The sequence below is a fragment of the Taudactylus pleione genome, unplaced genomic scaffold, assembly GCF_031769625.1.
Source record: "Taudactylus pleione unplaced genomic scaffold, aTauple2 ptg000318l, whole genome shotgun sequence".
In the NCBI taxonomy this organism is placed as follows: domain Eukaryota; kingdom Metazoa; phylum Chordata; class Amphibia; order Anura; family Myobatrachidae; genus Taudactylus; species Taudactylus pleione.
Window position 1 is genome coordinate 1,611,502 of NW_028284719.1, and position 26,951 is coordinate 1,638,452.

The 26,951-nt window shown below is 39.9% G+C and overlaps 1 pseudogene; it reads right to left on the reverse strand.

Moving 5' to 3' along the window:
- Positions 1–639: 639 nt before the first annotated feature.
- On the reverse strand, positions 640–26,650 carry LOC148509620 (nicotinamide N-methyltransferase-like; annotated as a pseudogene).
- Positions 26,651–26,951: the final 301 nt, after the last annotated feature.

Consider the following 26,951-nt stretch of genomic DNA (forward strand, 5'->3'; position numbering starts at 1 on the left):
CTCTAAATGCTGTATACATATAGAGATATGAAGGTGATTTTCCACTGTTACAGGGATTGAATCTGAAAACAAAATTTACAGCGATGCCTTCTCCTATTTCACAGGAGCAACTTGACTCTAGTAGCAATTTATTTAGGGCATTTAACAGTCTTACAGATGCACAACTGGGGGACTCCCATTAAATGGTGACTGCAAAACAACAAACAAACAAACAAACAAACAAACAAACAAACAAACCCACTTTTTAAAATTGAGTTCTCAAAGAATGAGCTTTTTTGTAGTTTTCTTGTATATCATACTTTATTATATATCTATAAATCAGTGACAATGTTTATAATGTTTCTATAGTACAGCACAAAACATGCTGTAATAAAAACATGACAGAGACCAAATATTGCATTAGAATTATAGATAGGTACATGTTTAGCTTGAATTTCATAATATACTAATGTAAATATAATTTATAATTTTGTATATGTCTATTTATATATAATTGAATCATTACTTTAATTTCCATGTAGCTAAGCTTCATTTCCTCTTAGATCATTATTCATTACTTCATAAAATGTTACGTGTCCCTTTAATTTCTCCAACGGCTAATTCTATATTAATTTTCCCAGTAGGAGTCTGATATTTTAATTAAACTTCCCTCACTTTGAGTGCACTAAGAAAAAAAACATGTTCATAGCATACATCATCACGGAGTACTTTGCTCTCTAGTATCTGAAGACATTCAATGGTAAAGTCGGCATCTGTTACGGATTTCTTAATAAAGTCTTCATCATATCTTAATTTATAAAACTTGTGCTCTCCAAGTGCAAAAAATGTTGCATTAGTCCACCAAATAATATTAGGTGACCACCAACTTTTAACATGGCAGACAATTTGTTAAGGCTCCTGCAATAAGCGTCTTTATCTTTGCTAATATGTTGCAATATATACACACTCATCAGACAGTCTGCTTTCTCCAGCACCAAGGGCCCGGGGGGGGGGGGGGTTCATTGTTTGGATCAAATTTCATAATATGTTTAACTCTTCCTCTGAGAGTTTCTTCTTTTACCAACCACCTGTCCCTGAAAAAAAAGTATAGATATGAAAATGAAATTTATTTCTATAAATTAGTTGCTAACAGTGTTTAGTCAGATATTGTAGAAATGTTTGGGGAACTTACAGAAGTTTCCTAATTCACCTAGCATTTTTGCTCTATATGGCAGAAGATGCATTTCGTGACTTCAACACCATGCCATGGATAGCTATTTTTAGACTTGTGGACTTTAGTTTCTGTATAGCACTACATAGGGTCTTTTCTTGCACCTCAGCCACAGACAAACAGTATTGTAGTGTACTAGAGGCTTAGGATTTGCACTTTTCTCACACTCATGGTAGTGTAAACTTGCATATTGCTATGTGGCAATATTCATGGCATGGCTCAGTCCTATCAGCCCTTGCTCCCTTGCCCTTTTTTTCAGATTAGCAACAGTATTGCACACTGCTGTTTCACGAACACCAACTAGTGGTGTGAAGGGTACTAAACTTTTTGCTTTTGTAACATTTGCAGTACAAAAAAGACAAATTTTGTAAAATACAGAGTGATGTGGCTTATACACATAGGGCCTGATTCAGAGCCGGAATCAGGGCCCTCCTACCTAAACTTGGAGTGGCCTCCTGGCCGCTCGCATAGCTGTGGGTGACCACCCACAGCATATGCGAGCGGCCAAAAAGATGGTCGCGATGGTCAAGACAATCGCGACCATCGGGCTTGCGATGAGACCCTGCGGTAGGGTCTCGCTGCCGCAAGCCCAGGAGTGATTTTGGCTCTATCAGAGCCAAAATCTCTCCCACTGACATCACTAGTGATGTCAGTGGGGCCGGACCCAGACGGTAGGCGTTCCCATGGAACGCTTCCGTCTGGCAGCCACGCCCCCGGCATGCCCACCAAAGGGGGCGTGCTGTCACTCACCATCGACAGCACGCCCCCTTTGGTGCGAGACCCGGAGCAACGGCATTCCCGTCGCTCACCGGGTCTCGCGCATGCGCATGATCGAACTCCCTCCATCGTGCGCATGCGCACTTGTGCACCATCAACCCGCTTGCGAGCGCTCAGTGATCGTGAGCGGGTCAGAATCAAGTCCTTATTTCACATATTTTCATATAGGGCTATTTGGTGGGATTTAAGGATAAGTGTATGTGGTAATATCTGTCTCAAACTTTTCTATGCACATCAGACATAATATTATTAACAGTATTGAACTATATTGCAGGAAACCTTGTTTGCCTTAAAGTGGAAAATTACAGCTATATACTGTACATGGTTTTTACTTTATCAAACATCCTACTTCTTGACATATTGTTGTATATAAATGTATAAAAGTTACAAGGTGCCTTTTTACATGGGTCAATCTTGAATACAGGTTTATCCAATCTGTAATCAGAGCACATTACTGGCAGGGCCAGTGCAAAGTGTCTTTGTCCCCTAGACAACATTTCATCACCGCTCCTGCTCCCTCCAATTCATACTATGCCACACATTAGTGACACCCATTTATAATATGCCACACAGCAGAGCCCCAAAATCATACTGTGCCTCATAACATTGCCCCTAATTTAAAATATACGATACATCTGTGCCACAAAATCATTATATGCCACACAACTGTATTCCCAATTCGGAATTATGCTAGACATAAATGCCTCCAATACATAATATGCCACACATTTGTGCCCCAAATACATATACCACACAGCTATGCAGCAAATGTATTGTATGCCACATAGCTGTGAATAATACCACACAATGCCCCTAATACATATGCCACATGTGCCCCAAATTCTTTATATATCATGCATCTGTGCCCCAATACATTATACCACACATCCATGCCTCAATATATATTTATACCACACATCTGTGCCCCAATACATTATACCACACATCCATGCCTCAATATATATTTATACTACACATCTGTGCCCCAATATATGTCAGCACCCAATAACCCCCCCACACACACATCTCACCCTGCTAGCTCTCATTAAACTTACAAACACACTTACCCTGTCAGCCAAAACCATCACTCCCATGCACATTAAGCATGTCTGTACTCCTTAACACAAACTCTCTAAAACACACACAGACAAATTCTTTTTTTTGGTGGACTCTGCATCCTCCTCCAGTGGCTGGCACCCTTAGACAGCCACCTAAAGCTGCCTAATGGTAGCACTGACTCTAACAGGCTCTAACAGGCTTAGCATCCTGTCTATCAACCTAAGACAGGATATCAAGGATGACAGGCAGGGTGCACATCCAGTCAGGGCCGGATTGATGGCCACATGGGCATGGAGCTGAAAATGACCAAAGGGCCTATTATGAGAAGCAGAGGAGGCGTGACCAGTGCTGTGTGGGTGTGGCAAGTACCATGTGGGCGTGTACCCCCTATACTCTCTGCTCCAATGTCTACCTAAATATGTAAAAGGAAAAAAATGCATCATTTTAGGGGGTAAATAGAAATACAATTTTACTACTTATGATTTATGGCTGACCGTGTGGAGAGCAGTTGGCCAGTCAACATCATGTTGTCTTGACAATGGGCCTATTTTTATGTGAAGGCCTGGAGCTGTAGCTCCATCCGCCCCATTGTTAATCTGGCCCTGCATCCAGAATGTATTTATATTTTTCTCCTATTGCAGCAGAGCAACAAAACAAAAAGAGAGAGCCTTTTTGGGGCATGCTTTTAGATGAATATGTGTTTTAAAATATAACTTTTAATAAATAATTCAGTAAAATATGATATTAACAAGTCCCTATGAGCGTTGACTAATTTTTACTAGAACTTCTATTTCTATAAACCCTAATTGCAATCTTCAATGTAATATACACTTAATGCATAAAGATGGAAAAGAGTGTAAGTGTTTGCACAGTATAAATAGCTAATTGTGTATTTCTTCCACCATGATCTGAAATGTCAAGGTCAACATATATGTGATCCAAAGCACTGCTGAGTGACAGTGTTACCCACAGAACATAGGGCCTGATTCAGAGCCGGACGCAATTTGCGGACGCTTGTTCAGAAAAAGGGGCTGGCTATTTAAATGAAGTGCTCGCTCTTTGCGGTCTGTTGACACCTCTATGTCTGAACGAGCGAACGAAACATGCACTCACTATTTTGGAAAAAATGCCCCCTGGCCGCTCGCATCATACGTCATCTCCGCTATTTATTTGATTAATCGAGTACATCGAAAGGCGTCTGAACTGCTGGAAGTGCTTGTGGTTGGATTTTCCTACCGCAATCATGCGAGCAGTTCAGGCTAAAAGACAACCAAATGACGTGGTCAATGACGCTGCTTTGTTAATTATGCACGCCCTTAAAACGCCCGTTTTGACAGTTTGGTACGCCTGCGTTCAGATCTCCACTCCCCATTTTCAAGCACCTTCCCCTGTTACCACCCACAAACGCCTCATTCTGTCACTCAAATTAGCAGGCATTCGCTATTTTGCGAGCACACGATTTCCAACCGCACTGACTGGTTCGCGCATGCATACTAAAACCCATACGCATGCGCAGATGTGCGAACATCGCTCGGAGCGAACGAGCGGCCGCTTACGAGCGGCTCTGAATCAGGCCCATACTTCTTTGCATCTTTATCACCCAAAATATGTCTTATTCTCAGTGCAATTCAACAAAACTGTTTAAAGAGTTTGCACTGAAAAATTTGATATGTGACACGTACTGTATACTGTACCTCTTTTCCAAACTGGGCCCTTCTAATCCAGTAGCAGCAACAATGTGTAAGACTCTAGTAGCAGTATCATGTATTTAAAGATGCAAGAACAGGAAGGCGATTGCAACACAGGTCAGTATGATTACTTTGGGAACTGTCCTGCTTGACATTGCTCTTCCAATCTGCTCCTGACACAACTTTGATTTTGTGTTTCAATTATGCAATAAGACCACTTTATTTAAACTAAGGGCCCTTATATTGTTTTAATTATGAAATGTATGAAATAAAAAGAGAGAAATATAATTATTGCCATACTATATAAAATGCATTCAAATCTGACAATTTCAGCAGTAACAGCATTAATACAATGTATCCATACTACAATCAATGCCTTAATTATGATTGACATCTCAGTGCAGCCAGTCCTTAAAAGGAGGATCAAAATGAGGACACACTAGGCTCAGATATCAACATTCTGCAGGCGAAACGTGTCATCACGCTCAACTTTTAGGTTCCTGTGGTGCACACACAGCACCCAGCTTTAGGGGGATATCCCACCCAACAGGAAACATACTGGCAGAGATAACACATCCACACACAAAAGAACATGATCCTACATGCAGGTACTTCATATGCTTTCTCATCAGGGAAGCCAATAAGAATATTCCCTGCAATGTACGGAGAGCCATAACTAGACTTTTTGGTGCCCTGTGCCAGAAAGAGCATTTTTGCCCCCCTCATTTTTCAAAGGGACATAATGCACCCAAAAAAGGGCCATGACCCCATGGGGAAGGGCCAGGGAAGAGATATGAGAGGCCAGGAGATGCTGGGGATGAAATAAGAGGAATTTACAAGCAAGAATGATAATAAACAGAAATTTGACAGGCCCAAACAGCGCTCAATGACCTGTGGTGCCCTGTGCGATGGCACCGGCCGCACTACCCTAGCTACGGCCCTGACTCTCAGCACAACACTGACAGCAGAACTGTGACTTTCACTATTTTTTCCATCTATCACTGACCTCTCTGCTTTCTCGTCAGTTGTTCATTGCCCCAACACACAGGTGACAGTAGAAGTGGACAGGAGTTACAGTATCTAAATATCTTTATCCACTTTCACTACACACACAAACTATATCAGCCTATATTGGATATGTAATCCCATTGATAGTGTGGTCACTAAATGATGTTGATGGCATGATCATTGAAAAATATGATTAGAGGTGCCATGCAATAATAGCAACTGTGTATGCTACTAAGATAATAAGACATCCGTAAGTCAAAACAATTATGTAGCTTTTAAAACCCCTTGCTATATGTAATAGAGAGTTATACAGATGTTTCCACATACATCAAGCCTTCTTGGGCATTAAACAGCCCTTCTAATAGCGCCATGCCATGGAGTGAGTTGGTAGCGCCAAGCGTCTTTTCATGCAACTTTTTACCTTCCAATGATATGAGGCATGCCTATATTCTGTGTGTTACTGGTGGGTGTATCTGAATGCAAAATACTACGTTACGGTGTCAGCGGATGCAGATACATTTCCTCCCTATTTTCCAACACCATAACAGGCTCAGAGGTCCTGGACTGTTTACACTGGTCTACAATAATACACTTTTTTTATTTGAAAATAACTAAAGAAACTGAATCTAAATGTATTTTTTATGCTGAATTTTTTTCCATCAGACAGGGTTGTTTTTGTGACATATATAGTACATTTAAAGTTTTATTATTACAGCAATTATCACAGCATATATGTGGGGCCCAGTTCTCAGCCAGATCCCCAACTTTACACCTGAAGTAAAGTTTATAACACTTTTTTTACAAGTGGCATGAAATTTCACCTGATATTTGAAGGTTACTTCACAACACACATAACAAATTGTCTGGATGATCTAAACACTTTCTTGGCAATATTAAAAATATTCTAACAACTAATCCAACAAATACTTGTGCTAACAGGCTCCTTTATGGTTAGAGACACCCAGGGGTCATAGGAGAATGTGCTGAGCTATAATTGGAGGAGCCCAGTACACATGCACCTCTGACACAACCAGTAGGTTGGGGCTACACTAGTAGGTCAGGCTGCATGGAGAAGGGCTCCTGTTGGGCTTGTGCAGCCGGTATTTCAATCCCATTCCTGGTAACACATTATATTTTATACTAGGAATTAATTTTAGGCAATTAGTTCTTGATTAATGAAAACATTCTATAGGGTCTTAGTTTATTAAACTGCCATCCTGTCTGCCACTACTGAGCCACTATATTTCACAGAAGTGCTATATTCTTTTAAACTGCTGCTGCTCTGTTGCTTAATCCAGCCAGCCAGCTAGCTCACTGCAGCCTTTGGCCAATATTTGCGAAAACAATATTGTGATTGTGAGCTGACCAAAATTGATTAGAAATGACTAGAAATTAAAGTTATTGGTGTTAATAGTACTGTATGAATACAAATAATTCCAAATTACATGATTATAGCTGTTTTTATTAAATCCAAAAGCAAAACATTTGAGGGAGGTTTTGCCAAAAACAAATCAAAATGTAGATTTTTAACCAAAATCAAACAAAAACCAAAACACAGGGGCCTGCCTACATGTCTATTTGAAATAATCTCACTCTCCAATAGGAAATCTCCTTTCTGCACTGCTCTGCATAATGAGCTGCAATGGTGCACCTCTTTCATACATCACTTCTACCAGCTCCGCTCCTCTGTCTCTGCCATTTTGCCCTACAAACCAATTCACCCTGATGGAACTGTTGGTGCACAGCCCAAACCTCTGTTGCAAATAATCATTTTTGTCCTCTGTAATTGCTAAAGCTACTTTTGGTTACCTGTTGCCTTCCAGTTCTGGAAAAACCTCTGAGAAATATAGCCAATCAAAGGCCTCCTCTTCTTTATTTATCCAGCTCTCCAGTTCCTTAATGCAGACATCATTTGTTTCTAGAATAGTGATTTCACTGAAGCCTTCACAGATTGCCAAAAGGTGGAAAAAGGTGGGGCCAGATGAAAAATCTATTAAGATTCCTCCTTTGATTTTACCTGCACAAAAAAGAGATGACATAAAACATTTACTTGGTGTCCATCTCTATTTATATTTATTAGGGAAGATATGCTGTTTCATAAAAATCAATCAATCACATACTAATTACAATGAATACAAATAAATTAGACTTATTTTTAAGTCCAATTATGTCTTATACAGTATATAAAACATATGGTAATAGTTATGGACAAAATTCAAGAAGCTATAAAATGCAAATTTGCCTATATCTGTTATGATGATTCATTTGCCTAAGATGAAAGGTTGGTACAAGGTAGACAAGATAAAATAGATAAATTAAAGAGGCAACATGATATATATATATATTTATTTTTATTTATTAACAGTTTCTTATATAGCGCAGCATATTCCGTTGCGCTTTACAATTGTAAACATTAATAGAACAAAACTGGGTAATAACAGACAGATATATAGGTAGGAAGGCCCTGCTCGCAAGCTTACAATCTATAGGGAAATAGGCATTGATACACAAGGATAGGTGCTATATATTGCATTTGGTCCAGCCAGAATGCACAGTTTCTTGGTTGGCTGCATGATCCAGTCACACAGGAATGTCGACCAAATGTCATGAGGATGTGAGAGAAAGACAATGTGTGCCATTGTGTGTGGACTGTAAAAAGGGGATGTAATTAGATATGGAAGCTATGAAGGTTATGTGGGAGGTTCTGGAATTTGATAAGCTTGCCTGAAGAGGTGAGTTTTCAGGGATCGCTTGAAGGATTGGAGACTAGATGAAAGTCTTATTGTGCGAGGTAGTTCATTCCATAGAGTGGGTGCAGCGCGAAGAAAGTCCTGTAACCGTGAATGGGAGCAAGTAATGCATGGGGATGAGAGACGCAGATCTTGTGCTGAGCGGAGAGGTCGGGTTGGGAGATATTTTGAGATGAGTGAAGAGATGTATGTTGGTGTGGTTTGGATAATAGCCTTATGTGTAAGTGAAACTATTTTGTATTGAATACGGTAGAAAACTGGCAACCAATGGAGGGACTGACAGAGCGGGGCAGCAGAAGAAGAACGTTTTGCAAGGAAGATAAGCCTTGCAGCTGCATTCATAATGGATTGTAATGGTGATAGCCTGTTTTTGGGAAGACCAGTAAGGAGGCTATTGCAATAGTCAATGCGGGAAATAATAAGTGCATGGATTAGAGTTTTTGCAGTGTCTTGTGTGAGATATGGTCAAATTTTGAATATGTTTTTTAAGTGTATGTAACATGATTTTGAGACAGATTGAATGTGGGGAACAAAGGACAGTTCAGAGTCAAGGATGACACCAAGGCAGCGAGCTTGTGGGGTGGGGTGGATGGTCGAGGTATCAACAGTGATAGAGAGATCAGGTTGGTAACTGTTATTGGCCGGTGGAAATATAATTAATTCTGTTTTAGAAATATTAAGTTTCAGGTGGCGAGATGACATCCAAGATGAAATGGCAGAAAGACATTAAGTGACACGGACCAATACAGATGGAGATAAATCTGGAGAGGATAGGTAGATTTGAGTATCATCCGCATACAGATGGTACTGAAATCCAAAAGAGCTGATTAGTTTGCCAAGAGAGGTGGTATAGATTGAGAATAGCAGAGGACCTAAGACAGAGCCTTGCGGTACTCCAACTGATAGAGGTAGCGAAGAGGAGGCAGAATCAGAAAAATGAACAGTAAATGAGCAATCAGATAGGTAGGAAGAAAACCAAGAAAGAGCTGTGCCCTTAAGACATATGGATTGTAGTGTTTGTATGAGAAGAGAGTGGTCAACAGTGTCAAAAGCAGCAGAGAGATCTAGAAGAATTAGGAGTGAGTAATGGCCTTTAGCCTTGGCAGTGACAAGATCATTTACTACCTTAGTCAGTGCTGTCTCTGTGGAGTGTTGGGAATGAAAGTCGGATTGAAGTGGGTCCAATAAGTTGTGTGAGTTAAGAAAGTGTGTGAGGTGGGTGTAGACAAGTCTCTCAAGTAGCTTGGAGGTGCATGGGAGCTGGGAGATAGGACGGTAATTTGAGAGAGTACTATGGTCAGAATTTTGTTTTTTCAGAATGGGAGTAATCACTGCGTGCTTGAACAGTGATGGAAAGTTGCCAGTAGAGAGAGAGAGATTACAGATTTTAGTTTGGGTTGGGATAAGCGCAGGAGACAAAGCTTTACTGATTTGTGAGGGTATAGGATCTAGGGGAGAGGTAATAGAGTAGGAGGATGAGAAGAGTGTAGATACTTCATCTTCGTTTGTGAGATCAAATGAGGAGAATGTGCCAGAGGATTCAGGTAGGGAATTGAGCAGGTCACTAGCTGAGGAAGAGCCTACTATTTCATTTCAGATCTTATCAATCTTGTCCCTAAAATAGGAAGCAAGATCTTGTGCACAAATAGTAGCAGGTGGTTTGGGTGATGGAGGGGTAAGAAGCAGTTTAAATGTATTAAAAAGTCGCTTTGGATTAGAAGCTTGAGCAGAGATTAGAGATTGGAAATATGTTTGTTTGGCAGTGTCCAGAGCAGTACGATAAGAGTTGTAGATAGTCTTATATGTGAGGAAGTCACTTGGAGTATTAGACTTTCGCCACTGACGTTCAACTTTACGCGAGAGTTTTTGTAGATGCCTTGTTAAGCTAGAATGCCACGGTTGACGTCTAACTCTACGTGGTGTGTGATGGGTAGCTGGAGCTACTTCATCGAGGGCTTTTTCTATAATCTGGTTTAGGTGTGATGCAGTCGTCTCAGGAGAAGTGAATGTAGAAATTGGAGAAAGTTGTTGTTTTAGAGAGGTAGATAGTTGTTGAAGATTAATGGCATTAATATTTCTACGGGTTTTGGATTTAGGTTTGGTTGATTTCAATGATGTTGATGTAATGGAGGAGAGTGTGCAGGTGATAAGGTTATGATCTGAGAGAGGGAAAGGAACATTAGTGAAATCAGAAACTGAGCCTAGTCTGGTGAATACAAGATCAATACAGTGGCCCTCCTGATGAGTAAAGGAGTCTCTCCATTGGGAGAGGCCAAGAGAGGATGTTAAAGAGAGTAGTTTGGAGGCATGAGGAGATTGTGTACTGTCAATGGGGATATTGAAATCACCCATAATGATGGTGGAGATGTCTGAGGATAGAAAGTGAGGGAGCCAGGCAGAAAAGTGTTCCAGAAATTGTTGGGGTGGCCCAGGTGGGCGGTAGATAACAGCAACTCGCAGAGAGAAAGGGGTGAAAGTCCTGATAGACTGCACTTCAAATTATGTAAATGTGAGTGAAGGTACCTGTGGGAGAACTGTGTATGTGAAAGATTGGGAGAGTAATATTCCTACCCCACCTCCTTTACAATTACCAGGCCTGGAGGTGTGTGAGAAGTGTAGGTTACCATGTGAAAGTGCAGCAGGGGAGACAGTGTCTGATTGTGCAAGCCATGTTTCTGTTATTGCCAGAAGGTTGAGGTTGGTTGAAATAAAGAGGTCGTGGATGGATGTTAGCTTATTGCAGACAGAGCGTGCATTCCATAAGGCACATTTTAGTGACTTGGATAGTGAAGGGAGGCATGCAATATTTATGAGGTTAGCTGGATTTATAGTTCGTTGTTGGTGTGGCATGTGGGTTGGGCCTGGATTTGGTGATATGTCACCAGCTAATAGAAGCAGCAGGAGAGAGATATAAATATAATTGTTGGATTTGTCCAAAAGATTTTTATGGCGACAGGTTGTAAATGTTATTTTCAGTGTGTGTAGATAATTTAAAAGCTCATGTGTGTTCATAAGTGGTGAGTAGATTAATGAGGCAGCAATATGTACAGAAGGGTGAGCTGCAGGAAGAGTAAAGGATGTAGTAGCCTTAGAGAGTATTCCATGGAGTGAGATTATAAAAAGAAGTTTTTGATACATTGTCTTTTTCTGTATTTGGAAAAAATTAAATTTTCTAAGTAATGGGTTTGTAATTACCTGGTCTTCAATGTTATTCAATGTTTTTCAGCAGTTATTTAACTGTTCAGAAAGCACACTTGATTTTAACCACTTAATGCATAACCACATCAAGCTGCTACCCTCAGCAAGCTGCCCTAAGACTGAATGTTAAGAAACAGTATGCCTGATTAAGACCCTAGCTTACATCTGAGCCAATTGGTCAGCTGGTTGAAATACAGATTGATCAGTGGACATATATTGCAAAGTTTAAGTAAACAGGCAGTATGGCACTATAAACTATGCTTCAGTGATCCCCATCGAAACACAGGTCATGACTATGGCTAGCAAGTCAAACAAGATTCACAGACATTTAAACAATACTAATTACAAACATGTACAGCATTAAACACATACTTTAAATACACAGCTAATTTTGCATTAATGCAACTATAGATTAGGAGTTGTGGTTTGCAGGATGTCAAATAATATCACATACATTTCCTAGACAGCTGATGGTGCATGGGGGTTAATGCAGACTCTGGCAGTTGTACTCAGCAAGGACAATCACATACATTGCCTAGATAGCTGATGGTGCATGGGGGTTAATGCAGACTCTGGCAGTTGTACTCAGCAAGGACAATCACATACATTGCCTAGACAGCTGATGTTGCATGGGGGTTAATGCAGACTCTGTCAGTTGTACTCAGCAAGGACAATCACATACATTGCCTAGACAGCTGATGGTGCATGGGGGTTAATGCAGACTCTGGCAGCTGTACTCAGCAAGGACAATCACATACCTGGGATGAGAAGAGACAGATGATAAGTCCATATTCAGTGAGATTCATGAGGTTCATGCAGAACAAATGTTATTTAACTGTTCAGAAAGCACACTTGATTTTAACCACTTAATGCATAACCACATCAAGCTGCTACCTTCAGCAAGCTGCCCTAAGACTATATATATATATATATATATATATATATATACACAGTCCGGTGCATAAAAATTGGGACATTGACAGAATTTTCATATTTTGGCCTCTATTCACCACCACAATGGCTTTGAAATGAAACAAGCAAGATGTGCTTTAACTGCAGACTTTCAGATTTAATTTGAGGGTAATTTCATCCAATCAGGTGAACGGTGTAGGAATTACAACGGTTTCTATATGTGTCTCCCACTTTTAAGGGGACAAAAGAAATGGGACAAACTAAACAACCCTAAATCTAACTTTCACTTTTTAATACTTTGTTGCAAATCCTTTGCAGGCAATTACAGCCTGAAGTCTGGAACGCATAGACATCACCAGATGCTGGGCTTCATCCCTGGTGATGCTCTGCCAGGCCTCTACTTCAAATGTCTTCAGTTCCTGCTTGTTCTTGGGGCATTTTCCTTTCAGTTTTGTCTTCATCAAGTGAAATGCATGCTCAATCGGATTCAGGTCAGGGGATTGACTTGGCCATTGCATAACATTCCACTTTTTAGCCTTAAAAAAAATCTTTGGTTGCTTTTGCAGTATGCTTCGAGTCATTGTCCATCTGCACTGTGAAGTACCGTCCAATGAGTTCTGAAGCATTTGACTGAATATGAGCATATAATATTGCCCGAAATACTTCAGAATTAATTCTGCTGCTTTTGTCAGCAGTCACATCATCAATAAATACAAGGGAACCAGTTCCATTGGCAGCCATACATGCCCACGCCATGACACTACCACCACCATGCTTCACTGATGAGGTGGTATGTTTTGAATCATGAGCAGTTCCTTTCCTTCTGCATACTCTTCTCTTCCCATCACTCTGGTACAAGTTGATCTTTGTCTCATCTATCCATAGGATGTTGTTCCAGATCTGTAATGGCTTTTTTAGATGTTGTTTGGCAAACTCTAATCTGGTCTTCCTGTTTTTGTGGCTCACCAATGGCTTACATCTTGTGGTAAACCCTCTATATTCACTCTTGTGAAGTCTTCTCTTGATTGTTGACTTTGACACATATACACCTACCTCCTGGAGAGTGTTCTTGATTTGGCTAACTGTTGTGAAGGGGTTTTTCTTGACCAGGGAAATAATTCTTCTGTCATCCACCACAGTTGTTTTCCGTGGTCTTCCAGGTCTTTTGGTGTTGCTGAGCTCTCCGGTGCATTCTTTCTTTTTAGGAATGCTCCGAACTGTTGATTTGGCCACACCTAATGTTTTTGCTATCTCTCTGATGGGTTTGTTTTGATTTTTCAGCTTAATGATGGCTTGTTTCACTGATAGTGACAGCTCTTTGGATCTCATATTGAGAGTCGACAGCAACTGATTCCAAATGCAAATGTCACACCTAGAATCAACTCCAGACCTTTTACCTGCTTAATTGATAATGAAATAACGAGGAAATAGCCCACACCTGTCCATGAAATAGCTTTTGAGTTGATAGTCCCATTACTTTTGGCCCCTTAAAAAGTGGGAGGCACATATAGAAACCGTTGTAATTCCTACACCATTCACCTGATTTGGATGTAATTACCCTCAAATTAAATCTGAAAGTCTGCAGTTAAAGCACATCTTGTTTGTTTCACTTCAAAGCCATTGTGGTGGTGAATAGAGGCCAAAATATGAAAATTCTGTCAATGTCCCAATATTTATGCACCTGACTGTATATACATATGAAACATTGTGTCGGGCAGCCGGTGGCTGTGTTAGATTTTTGTGTATGCACAAATATCTAACACAGCCACTGGGCCCCCAATCATCTCCACTAGGAACTCCCTATACCAGCAGGTCACACAACTTCTAGACACAATCTTGCAACCTTATGCGTCAAAACAACAAACTGTGCTTAAGGACACCACATCCTTCTTATTACAACTAGAATGAATAGGGACAGTACCAGAAAATACTCTAATTTGCTTTATGAATGTATGTAATTTGTATACTGTTATTCTACACCCTGAGGGGCTTAAGGCCATAAGAGAGTTACTCCTTGCTGAAAAGTTTCAAGAACTTGATCTAAATCTGCTCATTTGCCTTCTGGTACTTACCCTTACCTGGAATTATTTCCAATATAACGGCAAATATTACTTACAGCTCACAGGCTGCGCAATGGGTAGCAACGTGGCATCTACCTACGTCAATGTATTTATGCTATAAGAAGAACAAAAGATGGTCTTTCAAAATCAAGGAATATCTAAGAATATAATGTTTTTTTGTCGCTATATAGACAATCTCTTTATGCTCTGGACGGGAAAATAAAAAATCTTCAACACAGTAACAACACACTTAACTATTTAGATGTGAAGATCATCACTTCGGTATACAGTAAACCAACTGGCAAAAGTCATCATCCAGTTTCACTGAAAAGAGGTCTTCCGAGATTCCAAATGACGAGGGTAGCTCGCATAACAAGTAATCTGGAAGAAATTGAGGAAGCATTAAATCACATTAGCTCAAAATTCAGCAACAGGGGATACGATATTAATCTTCTAAAACAGCAAAAGTCATAAATTCTTCCAATGGATAGAAAGTCACTGTTACAACTATCTTCTAAAATGAACAAATCTGTAAATATCTGAAAACAACAGTTTACAACTTCAAGCCCGATCATCCAACATACAAGCAAGGCGTTATGGCCAATCCTTTAGACAGACAAAGAATTACCCTGTTCAAAGGGAAACATCCAATGACCTGTTTTCTCAGAGGATGAAATATAAGAGATACAGTAGTACATATGGACATTGCGGGATTTGACAATAAGGTTGAAGATGGTCCTAATTTTCTCAAAAAGCCAAAAACGATATTACAAGTGTCTAAAATGTACTTCATGCCAAAATATGCAAACTGATGGGGACTTTAAACATCCACAGAGAAATAAGAGCTACAAAATCCATCATGTACTGACTTGCACATCCTCATTTATAGTGTATACCATCACATGACCCTTTGGATTAACCTACATAGGTAAAACTATCAGAACCATGAGGGAGAGGATGGCACTTCATCACATGGCGATAAGATAAGCATTGCAAGCAAAAACCATCGACCAGCCTGTATCAGGTCATTTTGCAGAAAATAAAAACTCTTTGATCATGTTTAAGCATAAAATAATATATTTTTGTCCCAGCCACATTGAGAGGAGGCAATAGGGTAAAATGTTTGCTACGCCTGGAAGCCAAGTGGATTATTGAATTTAATACAATTATACCAAATGGCTTGAATATGCTCTAAAATATTTTACATAGATAGAAATATATCTCTACTATGTATATTATTATTGTCCACATATACCAGGTGGATACATTTTTTGCATTCACTTTATGTTACAACCATTAGTACCTGTTTGGTTGAATATTTTCCTTAATATATAATTTGCAGGTTAGAAATACCCCTAGCTGTGCTCATTTACTTCAGCGCTTCTAAATGTTTTATATTGATATCTGTATGTTGTATCATTATTCTATTGGTGGATGTGTTCTATTCACTTATCTCCATCAGGATGTTGTAGCCCAGTATCCAGGGTAACCAGGAAAGCCAGATGCATCATACATTATTGGTGGGGGACGCGCCCTGCAACGTGCAGATGCCCATGTCTATATGAGCAGCATTCTTACACAAAGATGATCTACTTACAGGTAAGATTTTATGCTTTTCATTATGTACAGTATGTAACTTTGACAAAGAGGCGATAAAGCCCTGAAATGTTGGCACATAAACCACGTATATTTAAAGACCTTCAGTGCCACCCACACTTCCTACAAGACCTTCAGTGCCGCCTACACTTCCTACAATATTATCTATAAAGGAGGGCACGAAGGCAATACAGGACAAAGTAAACTGGAGTGCCGGACCGATTGATCCTATATATATATATATATATATATATATATATATATATATATATAAAATATCATTCATACTCGGCACTCACATGCTTTTCAAACTGCAACTCCTTTGAACACAGGGAACGTTGGTTCCAAAATATTGCAATAATTTGTTAAGCTGACCACCGCGTTACGGTCATTCCCATCTGGCCAGTCCATACACTGATTCTCAGATAAATGATCTTGATCTGCCACCTTTGGCTCAAGCTTGCATACATTTTAAACATGAAAATGGGTGCTGCCTTAAAGAGACAGTAAATATCATACAAACTCAGCTTAACATATTATTGCAATATTTTGGAACCAACATTCCCTGTGTTCAAAGGAGTTGCAGTTTGAAAAGCTTGTGAATGCCGAGTTTGTATGATATTTTTTATGTAGATGATGTGGTCACATACCAAGGGCACCCCAGATGGTTGAGTGCCGTGGATTAAGCCTGTCATTTATTTAAATTTTGTGGTCACACTTGCTAGGGCACCCTGTTTTTCAAATATAAGACAAACTTTTTTTTCTATTTCCAGGTGCATATTAACTGATATCCCCTGGGTGTGGTCCTGTCTCTTTAAGGTAGGACCCATTTTCATGTTTAAAATGTATGCAAGCTTGAGCCAAAGGTGGCAGATCAAGATCATTTATCTGAGAATCAGTGTAGGGACTGGCCTGATGGGAATGACCGTGACGCGGTGGTCAGTTTAACAAATTATTGCAATATTTTGGAACCAACATTCCCTGTGTTCAAAGAAGTTGCAGTTTGAAAAGCATGTGAGTGCCGAGTTTGTATGATATTTTTTATGTAGATGGTGTGGTCACATACCAAGGGCACCCCAGGTGGTTGAGTGTCGTGGATTAAGCCTGTCATATATATATATATATATATATATATATGTATTTAGTTTCACGATCCGGCACTCACGAGGGATCTGCTGATAACTATGCTTGGTGCCCTCCACAGAAAGTCCATAAAGAGACCTGCTGAAATATACCAGTACACTGGCAGGACTCCAGACTAAAAAAATCAATGAGTCAAGTACCTTAAGGGTGCATCCTTAAGCTACTTGACTCATTGATTTTTTTAGTCTGGAGTGCCGCCAGTGGACTGGTATATATATATATATATATATATATATGTGTATATATAAATGTAAAAGCAAAGATCGGCACTCAGAGACTTCCATAGGTACAAAAATGTATTAGGGGCAACGTTTCGGGGTACAACCCCCTTTATCAAGCCACAATAGACAGAGTGCCGATCTTTGCTTTGACATTTATGAATATTTTCCATTGAGCGCCAGAGCAGTTGCTATTATCTGTCTGATTTTGAGGAGTGCCAACAAAAATTTACTCTATATATACTTATATATTGGGACAACAAGACAATCAAATAATTGAATTGAGTTCCATTGATTCGATTAGAAGATATGGATGGAGTGAATTCATCTGTGAGATCCAGTAAACTTCTTGTTTACATAATTTTGCAATCTGTCCCCTCCTCATTTGACCATAGGTTTATCTTCTAATCCTATACATTTTATTGTACTGGGATCCACTTTGCGGTAGTCAAGAAAATGTTTTGGCACACTTTGGTTCTGAACCTTATATATAATTTTTACATGTGAACAGGTAGTATATGTAGTACTTCCACTTTTATAAAACCCCACTTGTTTTAGGGGTAACCAAGTTATGGAATTAGTATTTATTTTTCCTAATTGTTGATGAATTTTGGATTTGATGGAAGGCAATCTTTTAGGATATTATTTTGCTTTAAAATATTATCATTTTGTTTAACCTTCTGATGTATTTCTCCTGAACATTTATTGAATGTTGAAAAAGATGCTAAAAATCTCCTATCTCTCATGTACATTATTTTTAGGTTTATTATTTGCTTCTAACAGTTGTTCTCTATTGGCAGAAAATACTTCCTTAGATGCGTTTTCTAGTATAGCTTTAGGATATCTCTTAGCCTCAAAAAACTCCAACATAGTTAGGGCTTGTTAATCAAAAATCTCTTTAGAGGAGCAATTTCTTTGCAACTGCAATATTTGCCCCTTGAGTATGTACTCTTTACATGGGGCATAATGTGCAATTTTAAAGTGTAGATAAACATTACTGCCTACTTCTATAACTGTCATAATGTGGCCTGGGACCAGCCGCTACTCACCTCTGCACCGGCATCCTTGGGCTTAGTTGTTCAGTTGCTGGGAATGGAGGTGAGTGGTGACTAAGTATTCTCCCTGGGGTCTGCTAGGGCTTTCATGCATGTATCCTGAGTTCCGGGGGGGCCTAGCATGGGCGCACCATTGTTGGTCCATATCACCTGACTAGTCTCTCCCAATAGTAGTCCTGTGGTCACTGAGCTGATCCAATGATCATCTACCCAGGGGTATTTAAGTCTGACTCCAGGTACAGGAAACTGCTGTTCAACTTCACTGTTCCAGTGACTTTGAATACTCACCAGTGTTGCTCTGTGCTATTTCCTTCAGAGTGTTGATTCAATCTACTCACAGTTCTCCAGTATTTCTTGTATTAGCTTCCATGCTATTTCTCAGTCTGAGACTTTGTATCTCTCTCAGAATTCCAGTGGTTTATGTTATTATTCCTGTGTGTCTTATAGTGTGCTGCTCAGCCTCTATTGCAACTTTTCTGTGGTACTGAGGTGTCAGATTTCATGCTAATTACTAGTTAGCTTTCAGCTTGACCTCTACCAAATTCAAAAACATGCCTATATCCACATTTCTCTGAGTTTCTCTGTGGTAATCAGCACCTGGATCTCTAGCAATTACCAGCACATTTCCCTGTGTTCATCTCCAGTGTTCAAGTATTTAGTTCATATCTAGTGTTCAAGTATTCAGTGCATCTCCAGTGTTCATGTATTTAGTTCATCTCCAGTGTTCAAGTTCATCTCCAGTGTTAAAATATTCAGTACATCTCCAGTGTTCAAGTATTCAGTGCATCTCCAGAGTTCAAGTATTTAGTTCATCTCCAATATTCAAGTTTTCAGTTCATCTCCAGTGTTTAAGTATTAGTTTATATACAAATTCATTTAATATAGTTCTGGTCTTTCTGCCACTCCCAGATACCTGTCCAGAGGGCCTCAACCTGCCTACTTGGTGCAGCGAAACACAAATCCTGACTGGAGGGGTCACTGGTGAAGACCACCAAGTAGATTAGACTCCGCACCTCTGGACAGGTCTAGCCAAACTTGGGTTTGGCCACAATAGAGAGACCTAGCTGTCACTCATCTAGTTGTTCCCTAGCCACCCTAACCCCTCAGCTTACTGTCCTTCACAGAGGAAGTCTTGCACTGGATCATGACAGTTTGAACAGCCAAGTATGCAAGTCACCGGGTTCCAGGGTGAAGTGAGTTTTCAAGATCTACTCCTTTGTGTGACTTTAAAAGAGACAGCTCTGCAACTTTTGAGACAGCAGCTACAAGAACTTTCTAGTCAATTGATGGTTATTCATTCTGTTCTCGCTGCTTTGTCTCCAGACACATCACAAGTTCTGCTGGTGAATTCTCCTGTGTCCTCTTCTCCAGAGTTTTGTTCTCAAGTTCCAATTACTTCTACTCATGAAAAATTTTCTGTGTATACTAGTGAACCTCTCAAGTGTCCTCCGGTCTCCCAATTATCTGATATTTGTGACCTCGAACCTTTCAAAAGTTTCTACTGGCTTCTAGAACAACTACAAAGACTCCATCCAAAAATTATTCAAGTTATTCCCAAGCTTTTTAGTGCTACTCCTGACTTGACTAACATATTTTCCAAGCAAACTAAACTAAGGCATCAATGTTTCCTGCGTCCGAAACTTACTGAGGTTGAACGTCAGCGGCACCGGGAACTACATCTGTGTTTATATTGCCGTTATGACGATCATGTTCTTAAAGACTGTACTCTGTGCCCACTGAGAAGTGGTGGCAAGCGTGTGACTTCCAACATCTGCACTTTTATTTCTTCCCATCAGCCATCAGTGATTTCCATTTCTTAAGTTACAGATAAGGAGGTGATATCCACTAAGCAAAATAAAGTTCAAGTTTTCGATTGGGGCCCTATTACAAGATGCTTCAATCCTCGTCTAAGAAATTTTGGGAGAATATTTCAACCTCCTAAAGTCAGGGACACTAGTCATTTCATTTCTACTCGTCACAGCCCGGATTCTGTTTCTACCAGTCATGGCCCGGGTTCCAACTCTACCGGTCTCAGCCCGGATATTTCCTGTATTAAAGGAAGACTCCAGCTGGTCATCCCTGAAGAACTATCTGAACATCCAGATTTAAGCTCTCATGTTCCTAGTCTAATGCCCCAGGAGAGGGTTCCTAGTTTCGTACCCCAGGAGGGAGTATCAAGTTTTGTGCCCCAAGAAGGGATTTTAAGTCTCATATCCCAGGAGGGGGTTTCAAGTTCCATTCCCCAGGAGGGGATTTTAAGTCTCATGCCCCAGGAGGGAGTAACAAATTTCATGCCCCAAGAGGGGGTTTCAATTTTCATAACCCAAGAGGGGATTTCAATTCTTATGCCCCAGGAGGGGGTTTAAAGTCGTTTCACAGGAGGGGATTTCAAGCCTCACACCCAAGGAGGGGGTCTCTATTCTCACACCCCAGGAGGGGGTCTCAGGTTTCACACCCCAGGAGGGGGTCTCAAGTCTCACACCCCAGGAGGGGGTTTCCAGTTTCATACCCCAAGAGGCGTTTTACAGTTCTGTTCCCCTGGAGCAGATTCAAATTCCACACTCCTGGTGGTGGTTTCCAATGTCATGTCGGAGAAAGGACATCAATCAAGTTTGGTTGAATCATCCAATTATCACATTAAAGAATCTTTAAGTGATTTCATATCAGTTCCAAAAGAGAATTCTGTAACTCAAGACTCATCAGATGCTTTTGTGTCCAAAATCTTAGATAGAGAAGTTTCTCAGTACACCAAATTACTTAAGCATTATTACACCCTAATGAGAACCAATCCATCTTGTGGTATTACTTCCACCAACCTCATCATGTTTCTTTTTTTGCACTTTAGAGGTAAAGCCTTGGAGTGGGCTAACCCACTCATTGAGTCCAGAGATCCAGTTCTACAAGATGCAAAGGCCTTCAGCACAGCTCTGATTAAATAATTTAATTCTATGTGTCCATCTACAGATACCTTTTCTGACATGAATTCTAGGTTGACTTCACCACCTTCAGACATTAAACTCAGATACACTGCTTTACTCCCTTTACAAGATTATACAGTACAGGATCAATCAGTCCAGAAGACGAAGATTTGAAGAGCTATACCCCAGTAGGAGTCTTCAAGTATTATACTGCAGGAGAAGTCTTCAGGTGTTTTATCCCAACAGAGGGTTTCCAGTGTTATGTCTGAGATGGTAGCTTCAAGTGACTTGTCCATTCCAGTCTGTTTGATTACTACATCTGAGGTACCTACATTGCAGAAAGGAAAAGGTTCCAAGTTAAAGACCAAGGAGTTTTCATGTTCACAGTCAGATCTTTCACCTTCTTCTATAGATAAGACCAGTTATTCACCTAAAGTTCTTAGCACTAAACAAAGTCTCCCAGGAATAGATAATTGCTTGAAGGGCTTAACCTTTGTAATCGCGGGATTCTTGGAGTCCATTGATAATGATGAAGCCAAGGTGTTAATTGAGGGTTATGGAGGCAAAGTTTCTAGGAAGATGTGCAGTAAAATCTATTAGCTTATTATGGGTCATTAGCCTGACAGTAGATCCAAGCAAGTGAAAGCAAAGTGTTTTGGGGTCAAGGTTATTAATGAGGATGGCTTGTTTGAATTGATTGACATTTTGTTCACCAGGGAATTATTTTTTGAGCAAGTCACCTCAGGAAGCAATATTCAAGCACCTTCTAAAGTTTTCAAAGTTTCGAGTTCTTGAAGTTATCTTATAGGCTCAGTCAAGGTTTAGGAAGTTTTTTTTAAGTTTTTTCTGGTGTTTCAAGTTTTTTTAGAAGCTTTTCTTGTATTTCTGGAAATAATTTTTTTTAGTGCACATTTTTGGTGTCCAGAGTCCCCCCTGAAAGGGGGGGTACTGTCTGGATGTGGCCTGGGATTAGTCGTTACTCACCTCTGCACTGTCACAACTCTCGGATGGATTGTGGATGCATCCCATATTAGGGAGTTGGCTAGACCTATGTCTGAGGCACGGAGTCTAATGTGCCGGTGGTATTCACCAGGGACCCTCGCGAGAAGGTATGAACTTGGCTGCATCCAAAACACAGGTCACGGCCCTCAGGTTAGGTTCCCTTATACAGGTGCTGGTGAACACTGGATGAAGTGCAGGAGAATAAACGTAGTCAACAGGCCGGGTCAATACCAACAGACAAGACAGTAGAAATGGAGCAGATGTAAGTGGGTCACAGGTAGTAGCTGAGGTCAGAACCAGTTATCAGATGCAGTACAGAAGGGTCAGACATAAAACGGGTCACAAACAAGCCAATGTGAAGTTCAGGATAACAGTATGGCAGGAATGCTGGAGTATGGTATGGAGCCTATACTCTGGCACTTGTGTGCTGCCAGAGACTCCCACTTATAAGGAGGACTAAAAATCCCATGCCAAACGTGATTAGCATTTAGCATGCCTGCCCCTTTAAATTTTAGAACAGGACAGCATGCGCGCTCCTAAGAGAGCGGGGCCACCTGTCACAGCTGCTGAGGGTAGCCAGAAGCAGTGGCAGCAGGTGCCCTGGACTCCTTGCCTACTGTGTCACAGGACCCGGTAAGTGCACCCCAGAGTCCAGCGCACTGTGACATGCACCGGCATCATTGGGCTTAGGTGTTCAGTCGCTGGGAGTGGAGGTGAGTGGTGACTGAGTATTCTCCCTGGGGTCTGCTAGGGCTTCTGTGCATGTGTCCTGGTTTCCGGAGTGCCGGGCATGGGCATAGCCATGTTGGTCCATGTCACCTGACTAGTCTCTCCCAATGGAAGTCCTGTGGTCACTCAGCTGATCCTCTGATCCAGTGATCACCTACCCAGGAGTATTTATGTCTGGCTCCAGGCACAGGAAACTGCTGTTCAACTTTGCTGTTCCAGTGACTGTGAATACTCACCAGTGTTGCTCTGTGCTATTTCCTTCAGAGTGTTGCTTCAGCCTACTCACAGTTCTCCAGTATTTCTTGTATTAGCTTCCCTGCTATTTCTTAGTCTGAGACTTTGTCTCTCTCTTAGAATTCCAGGGGTTTATGTTATTATTCCTGTGTGTCTTGTAATGTACTGCTCAGCCTCTATTGCAGCTTCTCTGTGGCACTGAGGTGTCAGATTTCATGCTAATTACTAGTTAGCTTTCAGCTTGACCTCTACCAAATTCAAAAACATGCCTATATCCACATTTCTCTGAGTTTCTCTGTGGTAATCAGCACCTGTATCTCCAGCAATAACCAGCACATTTCCCCGTGTTCATCTCCAGTGTTCAAGTATTTATTTAATATCCAGTGTTCAAGTATTCAGTGTATCTCCAGTGTTCAAGTATTTAGTGCATCTCCAGTGTTCAAGTATTTAGTTCATCTCCATTATTCAAGTTTTCAGTTCATCTCCAGTGTTTTAGTATTAGTTTATATACAAATTCATTTAATATAGTTCTGGTCTTTCTGCGACTCCCAGATACCTGTCCAGAGGGCTGCAACCTGCCCACTTGGTGCAGCAAAGCCCAAATCCCAAATGGAGGGGTCACTGGTGAAGACCACCAAGTGGGTTAGACTCCGCACCTCTGGGCAGGTCTAGCCTAACCTGGGTTTGGCTGCAATAGGGGGACCTAGCTGTCACTTACCTAGTTGTTCCCTAGCCACCCTTACCCCCTGGCTCACTGTTCTCTTGCACTGGATCATGACATTAAAATAGTTAGATGTCTGGATTTGATTCTCCACTATCTCCAGGTTCAGATCAAGGAAATTGTCCCTAGTGCTGTTAATAGTATATGTGTCTAATGTAAATTAAAAGTGTTGGTTTTAAGAGAAGAAACAACATTTAGAGCTGTTTCAAGATCCCCATCCCAAGTGATGAATTGATCAGCAATGTAATCACCATAGAGGACTCAAAGGTGGTGTCCCTGTCAGCTGCAGTCCTAAAATATAATTGCAAAAAAAGTCCAGATTTTTAATATTTCAATTTCAATTATGCTTTAATAGTGTGTGATTTTGAGAGGCAGTATACTGTATATTGCTATACTTACTCTGTGTATTGTGGTGTCCCTGATAGCTACATCCCAAAACCTTCAGTCTTCCTTTTTAATTCAATTTGAGTTGCATTTCAAGAGTGTGTGTGAGTGATTTTGGGAAGCAGCATAAATTATTGTACTTATTCTATAATAAATACAAAAAAATCTCTAGTCTTCTTTTAAATTTCAATTTAAATCATATTTCAAGAGTATGTGATTTTGAAAGGCAGTGTATATTACTGTATTTACTCTGGATGTGGTTGTGTTCCTGTTATGTGCACCCTAAAATAATAATTGTAAAAGAGACATTTTTATTTTGTCTAAAAAAAATCTTCTTTTATCATTTTAAATCAAATTTCAAGTTTTGTGATTTTGAGAGGCAGTGTATATAACTGTACTTACTCTGAGTGAAGTGGTGTCCTTATCAGCTACACCTAAAAATACTAATTGCAAAAAAAACTGTCCAGTCTTCTTTTATAATTCAATTTAAATTGTATTTCAAGAGTGTGTGATTTTGAGAGGCAGTATATATTACTATACTTACTCTGCTTGTGGTGGTGTCTCTGATAGCTGTGCCACAAAATAATAATTGCAAAAGTGACATTTTTCTTTTGTCTAAAAAATCTTCTGTCTTTTATAATTTGAAATCATATTTTAATAGTGTGTGATTTTGGGAGGCAGCATATATTACTGTACTTACTCTGGGTGTGGTGATGTCCCCATTAGCTTAACCCCAAAATAACAATTGCAAAGAAACCTTCCAGTCTTCTTTTATAATTTAATTTAAAAATCATATTTGATTAGTGTGTGATTTTGAGAGGCAGCACATATTGCTGTACTTACTCTGAGTGTATTTGAGAGGCAGCATAAATTATTACACTCTCTATGGGTGTGGTAATGTCACCATCAGTTGCACCCAAAAATAATAATTACAAAAAAACTCCAGTCTTCTTTTATATTTCAATTTAAATTGTATTTCAAGAGTGTGCATTTTTTAGGGGCAACATTATTTCTAATACTTACTGTAGGTGTGGTAGTGAACCATTCAGCTGCACCACAAAATAATAATTTGCAAAAAAACTTTAGTCTTATTTAAGAGTAAGTATTTTGAGTGATAACATATATTGCTGCACTTACTCTGGGTGTGGTGATTTATAGATGTGCTATATTCTTTTAAACAACCAAATGTTTGTGCTGCTGCTCTGTGAAAAACATATTGTAAGTTTTAAATGTTATTGATGTTAATAATACTGTAGGAACAAAGAAACTGTACAAATTACATGATTTTACCTATTTTTAACAATTTTTAAAGGAAACTAGGTCCAAAAACTAAAACACTTGAGGGTGGCTTTGACTAAACTGAAACACAAAGATAACTTATAACCAAGAACAAAACATGGAGTCCTGTGCACATCTCTATTCACTATTAGGCATAAAAAAACAAAATAAAACCTAACCTAACATAGATACAATCTTACACAGATAAATAAAAAAATGCTGAAGCATTCAGACAAAAGAATAATATGAAGAAAGAACCTATCAGTGTCAGTACTGCACACACAATCAGTCAATCATAAGTAGTTCGCTGGAGAACCTACATTTGGCCACCCACTAATAACAGAGCTATCAGACATCTATACATTTGATTTTTGTTCTGAATCTGTCACAAATCATGGAAACACTCAGTCATAGTAACTAAAATTTTTAAAAGCTTATGGCAACGTAACTAGGAGGCAGAAAGTTATTTTAAAAACACAGCAAATATCTACGCAGACTAAGCTATTTATTTTATCTTGTCCCAAATTCTTCTCTGCACCTTCTCATCCCATAAAGCAGGAATTCGGTGTATCAAATACAGATGGTATTAGGATATAGAACAAATTGTTCTTACCTTTTTGTGATGCGTCTTCCACCCTTATTTGATACTCAGAATTCTGTTCGTCTACAGTATGAGAAGATTTGATGAGAGATCCAGGACGAGCCCCCATTATTAAAGATAAAATAATTGTGAAGTCCACTCAGCTTCTTGGAGTTCCAAAGTCCAAAAGATTTTTAATTGCATAAAGAAAAACAAAGAGTACCGCCCTTACAATGTGCATGCGCTGTAGGTACCAACATAATGCTTCAATTCTGAAAGCACTGACTTGCAGGGTCAGTGTGGTACAATTTATACACAGCAAACAATACAGGAGTAACCTTAGTAACATATATTACAGTTTAGATAAACTGGTCACTACACAATAGATTACAGGTCAAACAATGCAAGTGGTCAAGCTTTCAAACTGTCTT